The sequence below is a fragment of the Sminthopsis crassicaudata genome, chromosome 4 (assembly GCF_048593235.1).
Source record: "Sminthopsis crassicaudata isolate SCR6 chromosome 4, ASM4859323v1, whole genome shotgun sequence".
In the NCBI taxonomy this organism is placed as follows: Eukaryota; Metazoa; Chordata; class Mammalia; order Dasyuromorphia; family Dasyuridae; genus Sminthopsis; species Sminthopsis crassicaudata.
This window is the reverse complement of record NC_133620.1, coordinates 292,770,236-292,782,970: the sequence shown is the minus strand read 5'-3', so window position 1 is coordinate 292,782,970 and position 12,735 is coordinate 292,770,236.

Sequence of the window (12,735 nt, the reverse complement as noted above, 5' to 3'; positions counted from 1 at the left end):
CAAAGAAGGCTTTCACCCAGTTAGTAAAGGTGACAACAGAAACAAAAAGCAGTTTGAACCTCTTGAGAGGGGTTTATGTAAAATCTATCTGCCAGTCCTACCTCTGGGTGTGTACCCTTCAGGAGAGGAGGAGGTTTAAAAGCCCTTTTAGGATTTACTTGGGCACAAACTGGATAGGTCTGACATATCTGTTTAATTGGTTAAAGTTAAAATAATAAAAATAATAAAATCCAGCCATGCCCAGGAAAGTATACGGCTGTTTCCTTGGGGAAGTTTCAGAGAGTGTTTAACAAACTAATAGGCAATGTGGGCCTTTAGACAAAGAAACTTCAAAGCCCTGGGTGGGGAGAAGGGGGTGAAAGTTAAGGGGTTTTATGGCTGCAGCCAGAGACTTGGACCTAGGGTTGGGCTGCAGAGAAAGATATCATCTACATACCTGATAGCCAATGCCTATCCAAATATGTGGGGGCTGTGGTGGAAGTCCTGAGCTACTTCCATGTTAATTGGTAGGAATTATATTCCCCTGGATTTGCCCCTTCAAAGGTAAAAAGAAATTGTGAGTCTCTATGTAAAGACATGCAAAAGAAAATATCTTTAAGATCTAAGATAGAAAAACATTTTGTCCACTGGGATATTTGTATTAGGATCATGGCTTCTACTGACTATTTGCTCTGATTACAAAAATTTGTTTTAAGAGGAAAAAGCAAGAACATAATTATAATAGCTTCAAAACAATTCCTTCAAGCTTCAGCCTGTCAGCATATTAATGACAGGAGAAAGCATCCTTAGCTCTGTTTGACAACCAATCATGCAGTAATAATTCCACCTCATAGCTAGACTCAGGAATAATCAGGTGGGAAACAAAGAAAAAGAACTGGGAAATTTGAGTCAGAAGATTCCATCTTAAGCAGAGGCTAAGGTTATCCTCCCAGTTCTTGCCCAGATAAGACATCCAACCTATGACAGTTCAGAAAGGCATTCTCTTATGGTATTTTTCTGACTTAATGATCAGGCAATCAAATTCAAAACTCAAAAGAATGTTACAGTCACAAAAGATTTTACCTCCAATAGCAAATTCTACTCAGTGCAGCTTAAGGCTATAGACATCATTTTAAAAGTTTACCAGAACTTACACACATAGATTTTAACACATTTTATATGTTTAAACTTATCCTGGTGTAAAGGATCAATCATTAAACAAGCTTATAAATTCTTTTTTTTATTAATTTTTATAATTATAACATTTTTTTTGACAGTACATATGCATAGGCAATTTTTTTTTTTTACAACCTTATCCCTTGTACGCCCTTCTGTTCTGAATTTTTCCCCTCCTTCCCTCCACCCCCTCCTCTAGATGGCAGGCATTCCCATACATATTAAATATTTAGGTACAATATATATGTGCAGAACCGAATTTTGTTGTTGTTATTGTTGCAAAGGAAGAATTGTATTCGGAAGGTAAAAATAATCTGGGAAGAAAAACAAAAACAAAAAAATAATAATAATGCTCACAGTTTACACTCATTTCCCAGTGTTCCTTTTCTGGATGTAGCTGATTCTGTCCATCATTGATCAATTGGAATTGGATTAAGCTTATAAATTCTTAGTAAACACATTCCTTGTTTAGGAACTACAAATCCTAAACAGGCTCATTTTTCAGGGCTGATGACCTTGCTTGCCCTGATGATTTCAAGAAAACTGGCAAGCTTACAAATTAAGGGGAGTTGACCTTTAATTAAGGGGAGTTGGGAAGGGGCTGAGTTTGTTGTTGCCCACTACAACTATTCTTAGTGTTTTCATGGGCTGTGCTGTTTGATACCACCTCCAGTGTTGCAAACCTCATATTTGGAGGTGAAATGATAAGGTTTCACTTCATCCCTCTTGTTCCACACACAGTAATTATCACTTTTAAGTTTAACGTGATGATAACTCCAAATAACTTAATTAGAAATTTTATAATTTTTCTAAGTAATAGCCAAATAGTCTTAGCAATAATTTCTATTACCTTAAATAAGTTTCCCTTTGGTTTTAGGTAGAAAACAAGACAATTCTTTTTCCCCCCTGAGGCAATTAGGGTTAAGTGACTTGCCCAGGGTCACACAGCTAGGAAATGTTAAGTATCTGAGACCAGATTTAAACTCAGGTCCTCCTGACTTCAGGGCTGGTATTCTATCCACTGTACCATCTAGCTGCCCCAAAAAGACAATTCTTAAAATTGAGATAGAACAGGTTTTAAAATTGACTAAACTTCAATTAATGAGATTCCCTACACAGTTCTAGACAAACTGAATTGCCATTTGGTTATTTTCCAATTCTCAAAAATAATTTCTCTTTCATGATCCAGGAAAAGGGTTAAGGTACCAGTTTTTACTGACAGGACCCTCAGAAGTCTGACTCCAGATAACTCAAAAGCAGGCTGTTTGTTGCCAGAGTTTTTAAAGTACTAGCAAACTGCTTTTCTGTTTTTCTAAAGTTTCTATCCTCTTAAATCTTCTGTTAACAATATCAGTGCAAATAGATTACAATTTACATATTTTAGTGGGCTTTAATTAGAACTCCTTTAAAAGTTGCTAAGATATCTCAAATAAAAAATTTCCAAATTACTTTACACATATAGAAAAATCATTTATCTGTTGGTCACATTTAAAACCCCATAAAGTTATCAAATATGAAGTAATATCCAGAAAAGCAGTTATCATTTGTATAGCATGTTTTATGCTAAACATTTTTGCAATTCATGTTATCTTCACAATTATTCTCTTTACAAATCAGAAAACTGAGCAAAGATAAAATAATTCACCATAAATTACATAAGTAATATATATCCACAATTGAAACAAAGAATGGTAGGTTTACCAAATGCAGAGGCTGACTTGGCTTTCTCACTTCACATTGCCATGCTGGGTGGTACCAGGGGTACCCAAATTCTTCTCAGGCAGTTCTTGAACAGAATCTGTTGAAAGCTAGGGTGACTGGTGCCAGGATATCATTTTGATAGTAGTTTCAGTTGCCCAGGGCTCAGGGAATGCTGACCATGGAACCTGACTCCCACTCTATCCCCATTTCCCTAATCTGGGTTGGGGAGGTATTTGGGTAAGGTTATGTGGGGTCCCCTCGGCTGCTTCCCCTATTTTTACAGGTGAGGCAGAATTTGAGTTTCCGTATAGTACTTTAGCATTCTCTTTTCTTATTAAACTGATCTGAAATGCGAGGAGTTAGGAAACAGAGGGATTTGGCATATATTGATCTTGTTAGAAATTCCCACAACTAAGATACACTCAGGATTCCAGGGAATGAAGTGTAGAAGGTCCTTTAATACCTTTTGGGGTGCTTTCCCAAAGGAGCAGAAGGGGACTCCAAACAAGATAGGAGTCAAGGAAGGATTAGCAAAAAGTTGCTATTTACCTAATTTTTTTTTCTTTTCTTTCAGATTGGGGTAAATTCCTGGAATTATCCCCAGTGTTACAGGAATTTTTCTTGCCATCTTAAAATGACTAATTGCCAAACTTCCTAAAAACCTTTGAGAATTTGCTAAGATGTTTGCTCTCAAAACTTTGAGGATCTGATAAGATGTTATTTTAATTATTATTTTAATTTTGCTCATGTGGGTCCTTTTCCCTTTTTTTATTGATCTCTTTGGAATACAGGCCCAATAGAGACAAAGGGTATGCACAGTTTGATAGCCCTTTGGGCATAGTTCCAAATTGCTCTCCAGAATGTTTGGATCAGTTTATAACTCTATCAACAATGTAGTAGTCTCCCAGTTTTCCCACATCTCCTCCAACATTTATCATTATCTTGTCCTGTCATTTTAGTCAATCTGAGAGGTATGTAGTAGTATTTCAGAGTTGTCTTAATATTCATTTTCCTGATCAGTAGTGATTTTTTACATATGATTAGAAATGGTTTTAATTTCTTCATCTGAAAATTTTTCATATCCTTTACCATGGATAATAGTTTGTATTCTTTTATAAATTTGAGTCAATTATGGAAACTGAGTGGATGCCCATCAAATTGGAGAATGGCTGAATAAATTGTGGTATATGAATATTATGGAATATTATTGTTCTGTAAGAAATGACCAACAGGATGATTTCAGAAAGGCCTGGAGAGACTTACATGAACTGATGCTGAGTGAAATGAGCAGAACCAGAAGATCATTATATACTTCAACAACAATACTGTATGATGAACAATTCTGTTGGACGTGGAAATCTTCAACAATGAGATGAACCAAATCAGTTCCAATAGAGCAGTAATGAATTAAACCAGCTACACCCAGCAAAAGAACTCTGGGAGATGACTATGAACCACTACATAGAATTCCCAATACCCCTATTTTTGTCTGCCTGCATTTTTTATTTCCTTTACAGGCTAATTGTACACTATTTCAAAGTCCGATTCTTTTTATACAGCAAAATAACTGTTTGGACATCTATACATATATTGTATTTAATTTATACTTTAACATATGTAACATGTATTGGCCAACCTGCCATCTGGGGGGAAGGAGAGGAAAAATTGGAACAAAAGGCTTGGCAAAGGTCAATGCTGTAAAATTAACCATGCATATATCTTGTAAATAAAAAGCTATAATAAAAAAAAATTTTGAGTCAATTATATATTTTAGAAATGAGACCTTTATCAGAATCTTAGATAGAAATTTTTTCCAGTTTTCTGCTTCCCTTCTAATCTTACTTGCATTATGTTTTGTTTTTACAAAACCTTTAAGATTTAATATAATCAAAATTAACCATTTTTCATTTCATAATGTACTCTAGTTTTTCTTTGTCCATCTGAGAGGTAAACTATCCTTTGTTCTCCTAATTTGCTTATGTCACTTTTTATGTCATATTATGTCATATACTTATTAATAGCTGTGTTATCATAGACAAGTCATTTAACACCCTTTGCCTCAGTTTCCTGATCTATAAAATGAGCTAGAGAAGGAAATGGTAAACACTCCAGAATCTTTGCTATGAAAAACCCAAATGGGGCCACAAAAAGGCAGAAACAACTGAACAACAATAGCAACAGTGGGTACAATCTAGAATTTGGGTTGTCTTTTATGCTATGTGATAGGGTTACCTCCTTTTCTGATCACATATTTCCTGCATTATTTTCTTAATTTCAATTCTTATATCGAAGTTATGTTTGGTAATATATGTGGTAATATATCATTGGTAGTATAACCATTACCTCTCTCTCCATAATGTACTGTAGTACATTATGTCTTTTGGGATATATTCATTATGATTCTGGGGGTATCACAATTTTCCATGACTTCTAGTTACATGGTAACAAAAGAGAGCCATTAATTTTTGTTTTTAAGTAAGTTATTTTGTAAGAGAGTAGTTTGAGACAACTGAAAGCACTGTTCAATGTGTCTAATTCAATGCAATTCAGCCTTCTTTTTCCTTTAAGGTAGTAAAGGAAAGTAGACTGAATTTTGGGGGTCAAAGGAGGTGGATTTAAATTCTAACTTTGCCATTAATTACTTGTGAGATCCGTAAAAATTACCTAGCCTTGCTGCTTCTCATTTTTTAAATTTGTAAAATAAAGAGGTTTCACAAAATAATAACTGTTATTATTAATGATAATAATATTATTAGTTGAATTTATGTAGAACTTGAAAGTTTGAAAAGCACTTCACAGATATTCTTATTCTAAGTAACCCAGTAAGGTGGTACTTCTACCTCCATTTTACATGTGAGAAAACTGAGGCAGACAAAAATTAAATAACATTTAGAATCACACATGTACTAAATATCTAAGGCTGAATGAACTTCCTAAATGTAGACCCAGTGCTTTGTCTCTTTTACCATCTAGCTATATATATAGATGAGCTTTGATTACTTCTAACTTTATATATATGGTCCTATTCTCAGATTTTTTTAAAAGAAAATATACATTTTTTTGATTAGGTTATTTTCATAAGGATAGTTTTTAATGCAAAGTAATCATGTGAGTCTATAGTTGTTGAATTCATCTTGAATACTCCTTTCCAATAACTCTAATTATCTGAATGGTTTTTCTTTTTAAGTTTTTTTGGTGATGTCATGAAGTACTTGAAAAACTGAGACATGTTTACACTGACAAATTTGCTGTCAATAAAACCAGAAGATATGAAAATGTTGTACCTAAGGAGAAAGATGGCTTACATGTTCTTTCAAAAGAGCCAAATAAAAAGTTGACAGAATTGGCTTCACACTGGAATAACAAAGACAAGAACACATATACAAAGACAAATAATTTCTTTAAATTACTACTATAAGCAAAAAAGTCCTTTCTGAAGATAATTGTCATCTATTTGCCAACATCTGTCACAAGGGATAAAAAAACAGAATTTCTGTGAAAGACCTGATAAAATCTGCCAAGTAAAATCAACATGTATATTGGCATTCAGTGATCTCAACATTGAATGGGCACAGGAGAGGTTTTTTTAAAAAAAAAAGTATAGTGGAAGTATAGATCAAGATTAAAAAATGAAAGACAGAAAAACTTTTTTAGAGCATACCAAAAGTTTCCCATATGTTTAATTCAAAAAGTATTTTAATTAGCTAACTTTATTTTTGTAGCCCTAAAACTTGAGGCTCTGCCAAAACTGAAGTCCACAGGAAAAAGTTGGGCTTTTTCCTTCAAAGATGCTAAGAAATTTTTTTCCAGCATTCTGACTACAGCATAGAAGATTTTTCTTGCTTGTTATGTTTTACATCTTTCCAGGAAACCAAATCTAGCTTACAGAACAAACACAATATAGATGTTAGCATACAGACCCAAACACAGACAAAAATGGCATGAACAAGAACTGTGCTGTATTTGCCAAGTGCCATTAAATTTTGCCAAAAGCCATCCTATAGCACTTCGTCTCCTCTGGCATTCCAGAGAAAGTGAAAAGATGGCAAAAGTTCCCAAAAGAATTTTGCTGAAAATTGCAAGAATTCAAGGAAAACTTGCTGAGCATGGAGCTCACAACAACCCAGACAAGCTTTTGTCCAGTTGCTTGGATGTCCCAGCTATAGGACTGAGGAGGAAAAAAAGGGAGGCTTATCTTGACAAGGAGGGAATCAAGTCAAGAGAGGCCAGACTCTCCCAGTACTAAACCAGTACTGAGGTTGGGAAGGGAATCCAGAAAGTTAGGGATCACAGACCAGTGTTGAGAGATATCTCAAAAGAATCTGCAAGCTTGAACCCATATTCAAGTCAAGGGAAAATTTATTGTAATTGTAATGCCAATTGTAGTGGACTAAATTCCAAAAGAATTTAGCAAAAAACCAGAAGTAAGGAGACACATTTATTCAGTTCTTCATATCATCAATATGCTAATTTTATGACCTAGAAGTAGAACTGAGGAGTGGTCTTAGGAATTTGGTTATCAACCGTCAGTAAGCATAATATGTAATGGAGATAAACTGGAACCTTTTCAGTAAGATCAGGAGTGAAACAAGGTTGCCCACTATCACCATTACTATTCAATATAGTACTAGAAATGCTAGCCTCAGCAATAAGAGTAGAGAAAGAGATTAAAGGAATAAGAGTAGGTAATGAGGAAATCAAACTGTCACTCTTTGCAGAAGAGATGATGGTATACTTAGAGAACCCCAGAGATTCTAATAAAAAGTTATTAGAAATAATTCATAACTTTAGCAAAGTTGCTGGATACAAAATAAATCCACATAAATCCTCAGATGCATTTTTATACATCACCAACAAAATGCAACAAAGAGATACAAGAGAGATACAAAGAGAAATTCCATTCAAAACAAATGTCGATAGTATAAAATATTTGGGAACATATCTACCAAAGAAAAGTCAGGAATTATATGAGCAAAATTACAAAACACTTGCCACAAAAATAAAATCAGATTTAAATAATTGGAAAGACATTCAGTTCTCGTGGATAGGCCGAGCGAATATAATAAAGATGACAATACTCCCCAAACTAATCTATTTATTTAGTGCTATACCAATCAGACTCCCAAGAAACTATTTTAATGACCTAGAAAAAATAACAACAAAATTCATATGGAAGAATAAAAGGTCGAGAATTTCAAGGGAATTAATGGAAAAAAAAGTCCAATGAAGGTGGTCTAGCTGTACCTGATCTAAAGCTATATTATATAGCAGCAGTCATCAAAACCATTTGGTATTGGCTAAGAAATAGAATAGTCCATCAGTGGAACAGATTAGGTACACAGGACAAAATAGGGTACAACTATAGCAATCTAGTGTTTGACAAACCCAAAGATACCATCATTTGGGATAAGAATTCATTATTTGAAAAAAACTGTTGGGAAAACTGGAAATTATATGGCAGAAATTAGATATGGACCCACACTTAACACCATATTCCAAGATGAGATCAAAATGGGTCCATGATTTAGGCATAAAGAATGAGATCATAAATAGATTAGAGGAACAAAGGATAGTCTACCTCTCAGACCTGTGGAGGAGGAACGAATTTATAACCAAAGGAGAACTAGAGATCATTATTGATCACAAAATATAGAAGATTTTGATTACATCAAACTAAAAAGCTTTTGTACAAACAAAACTAATGCAAACAAGATTAGAAGGGAAGTAACATTGGGAAAACATTTTTACAGTTAAAGGTTCTGATAAAGGCCTCATTTCCAAAATATATAGAGAACTGACCCTAATTTATAAGAAATCAAACCATTCTCCGATTGATAAATGGTCAAAGGATATGAACAGACAATTCTCAGATGATGAAATTGAAACTATATCCACTCATATGAAAGAGTGTTCCAAATCACTACTGATCAGAGAAATGCAAATTAAGACAACTCTGAGATACCATTACACACCTATCAGATTGGATAAGATGATAGAAACAAATAATGATGAATGTTGGAGGGGATGTGGGAAAACTGGGACACTGATGCATTGTTGGTGGAGTTGTAAAAGAACCCGGCCATTCTGAAGAGCAATTTGGAACTATGCCCAAAAAGTTATCAAACTGTGCATACCCTTTGATCCAGCAGTGCTACTACTGGGCTTATATCCCAAGGAAATACTAAAGAAGGGAAAGGGACCTGTATATGCCAAAATGTTTGTGGCAGCTCTTTTTTGTAGTGGCTAGAAACTGGAAAATGAATGGATGTCCATCAATTGGAGAATGGTTGGGTAAATTATGGTATATGAATGTTATGGAATATTATTGCTCTGTAAGAAATGACCAGCAGGACGAATACAGAGAGGTTTGGAGAGACTTACATGAACTGATGCTGAGTGAAATTAGTAGAACCAGAAGATCACTGTACACTTCAATGTTGTATGAGGATGTATTCTGATGGAAGTGGATATCTTCAACATAAAGAAGATCCAACTCACTTCCAGTTGATCAATGATGGACAGAAACAACTACACCCAGAGAAGGAACATTAGGAATTGAATGTAAACTGTTAGCACTACTGTCTATCTACCCAGGTTACTTACACCTTCGGAATCCAATTCTTAAAGTGCAACAAGAAAATTGGATTTACACACATATATTTTATCTAGGTTATACTGTAACACATTTAATATGTATGGGATTGCCTGTCAATTAGGGGAGGGAGTAGAGGGAGGGAGGGGCAAACTTGGAAAAATGAATACAAGGGATAATGTTATACATAAAAAAAAAATTACTCATGCATATGTACTGTCAAAAAAATTATAATCATAAAATTAATTTAAAAAAAAAAAACAAAAAAAAGGAATTTGGTTATCACTGACCAGCAGATCTAGGACTATCCTAAGGCCAGAAGACTTCAGAATCATTGACCAACAAAGCTGTCACAACAATAGTATGCTAAGACCAGAGGGCCTTAGGATAACTAATTTATTAGAACAGAACCACCCTAAGGTGGTGAGGGGAGAGGGAGAGAAGACTTCCCTAGTGCTGTCTCCCCTAGAAGGTATAATCTTTCAGGTTCAAACCTGCAAATTTTTTTGAGATACCACATTGTACCAGTCTGCAACTCCCAACCTTTTGGGGTCTCCTTTTTGAACCACACCACTGTGACTTTTTAAAAAATGTCTTTGGGTATTAGGTAGCACAGTGGATAGAGCCCCAGCCTTGAATTCAGGAGGACCCGAGTCCAAATCTTGACTCAGGCACTTAACACTTCCTCGCTGCATTACCCTGACAAGTCACTTATCCCCAATTGCCTCAGCCAAAAAGAAAAAGACCCTTTACTCACAGCCCATTGGTAAAATCATTTTTTATTTTGCCCATGAGACTTTTCACATCAATAAAGGTCCCTTGTTGTTATGAGCCAGAATTCTGAACTTGAAACAAAGGATTCTTACAAGGAGCTAAGTCAGTGGAATTGATAGAAACAATGGTTATTTGGTTAGCATGGTTCAGTATGATTGATTTAATCCTACAAGGAGATGTTATGTGCCAGAACTTGCAACAAGGTACTAAGTGGAATTGAGGAGACAGTGGTTAAATCTAGTCTAGCATTGATTTAATCCTGCAACAAAATAATGGTTTCCTAGAGGTAAAATGATTGGTGTGTACTCAGTGTAGGGCATATAAGCGAGAAGCCTCAGCCAGAGAGAGTCAGAGACATTAGGAGAGAAGGCAAAGGACTGGCGCCAGGAGAGAAGCTCTCAGAACCAATGGGAGAAATTCAATTCGATCTCCGATCTTCCTGCTGTCTGGCCTGGCCTCCTGCACTTTCCCCACTAAGACCAAGGCCAGACTGAAAGGCCTCCAGAAAGCTGCCCAGCCCCAGGAAGGAGATAATAAAGGATCCGGACTATAAGAAAGCTTAACAGAGCTCCAGGAAAGGTGACAAGACTTTGAAGGAGACAATAAAGGATTTTGACATTAACACCTGGCTGTTCTTGTGGTGATTACACTGAACTGAAACGAAGCTCCCAGAGACCCCAAGAAAACCTCAACAGAGAACATTACATTTTAGAGAGGAACATTACACCATGTGACTACAATAATGCCTGTTGTGAATTTTTCTCATGTTGAACTGCCCTCCCACAATCTGCTATTTCTTCAGTTACTATTCCATTACAACTTTCTAGAATTTATTTTCTATTCTCCATTTTAAGGAACAGATAAAGTTCTACCTCTTTCCATGTGATGGGATGCAGCTTTTAGGGGAAATGTAGCAATAACCCTAAGATCCCTTGGCCTTGGGAGTAATGTAGTTATATATTTCTTCTCCTAGATTTTAGGAAAGATGTAGCAATAAAATCCTGAGTTGCCCTGCCCTTAGGAGTGCTGTAGTTCCTCAAATATTGCTGGCTGTCTGACAAAGTTTCTAAGACAATAATGAGATGCTTTTTTTGCTGAGAATGCCTGGTCTTGGACATCTGCAATTTTCAGCAAAGTTCCCTTCTAACTAGAATACTTTTGCCACCTTTTCAACCACCTTGGGATGCCAGAAAAGGTGAGGAAATTAATACAGAAATATAAATTATATGGCTTTTTGGCTTAGCTGTACCAGATCTAAAATGATATTATAAAGCAGCGGTTACCAAAACCATTTGGTATTGGCTAAGAAATAGACTAGTTAATCAGTGGAATAAGTTGGTTTAAAGGACAAAATAATTAACAACTCTAATAATCTAGTGTTTGACAAACCCAAGGACCCCATCTTTTGGGATAAGAACTCAATGTTTCACAAAAATTGCTAGGAAAATTGGAAATTAATATGGCTTTTGGAAAAGATTGGACAGTTCTCTTCCATGTCATTTTTGTTTATGTCTGCATCTCTGCACAAAATGTATGTCATGTTTTTTCTGTGAGCTAGATTTTGTTACCTTGAAAAGTACAGCCAGTAAGAAAAAACTTCTATGCTGTCATTAGAACATTGGGAAAGATTTCTTAACACCCTTGATTCCCACTTTAAAAAGAGAAAAGCCTGACTTTTTTCCTGTGGACCCTGACTCTGGCCAAACTGGGGGCTACAAAAATAAAGTTAGCTAATTAATATGAAGCTACCAATATAATATCTTAGCAGAGTCTTAAGTTTTTGAGAGCAATGATTAAGGAATCTGGCAAATAGGTTAAGATTACAAGAAAAAAGTTGTTTGATGCTGGGGAATTTACCCCCTTCTGGAAGACTGAAGAAGGGGGGGGGAAGTTAGGTGAATTGCAACTTTTTGCTAATCCTTCTGATGAGATTAGATTCAGGGAACCAAAATAGTGAGATTAGGGTTCCTGGTGGTCAGGGAGTTAGAAGATGAGGTTAGTGGCAGGTCAGGGAACCAAATGAAGAGGTTTGACTCCCTAAATCCCCTTTAGGATTTGAGCAAGATAGGGAGTTGTGGGAACCCCCTTTCTGGCGGTGCAAAGGTCCTTTGTAAAGGGCTTTTTGAACCGGAAAAGCTACACTGATAAAAAGAGGTTTATTATTGGCATTAGGAAGTCAGCCTTTGCTATGCATGAATAGAAAGACTGACTTACTTAGTGGCAAAGTCCTGACAGAGAAGTAAAGTTTCTAGTAGAGAAATCCAAAGAGAGAGGTATAAAGTCTCGTTAGGGAAATAGGTGAGGAGATAAAGAGAGGGTAGCGCTGGAAGAGAATATCATCCCAGCAGGCAGAGGCATAGCGTGGCATGTTAGGTCTATGCAAGGAGTGAGTTTTAAATAGCCATTTTTACAAGGAAATCTGAGAAAGAAGTTTCCTTCAATGCTGTCACTGCCCCCAGGGCTAGATGAGACCACTTACTGGGAGTGGTTTTGAGTCCACAACAATTCAGCCT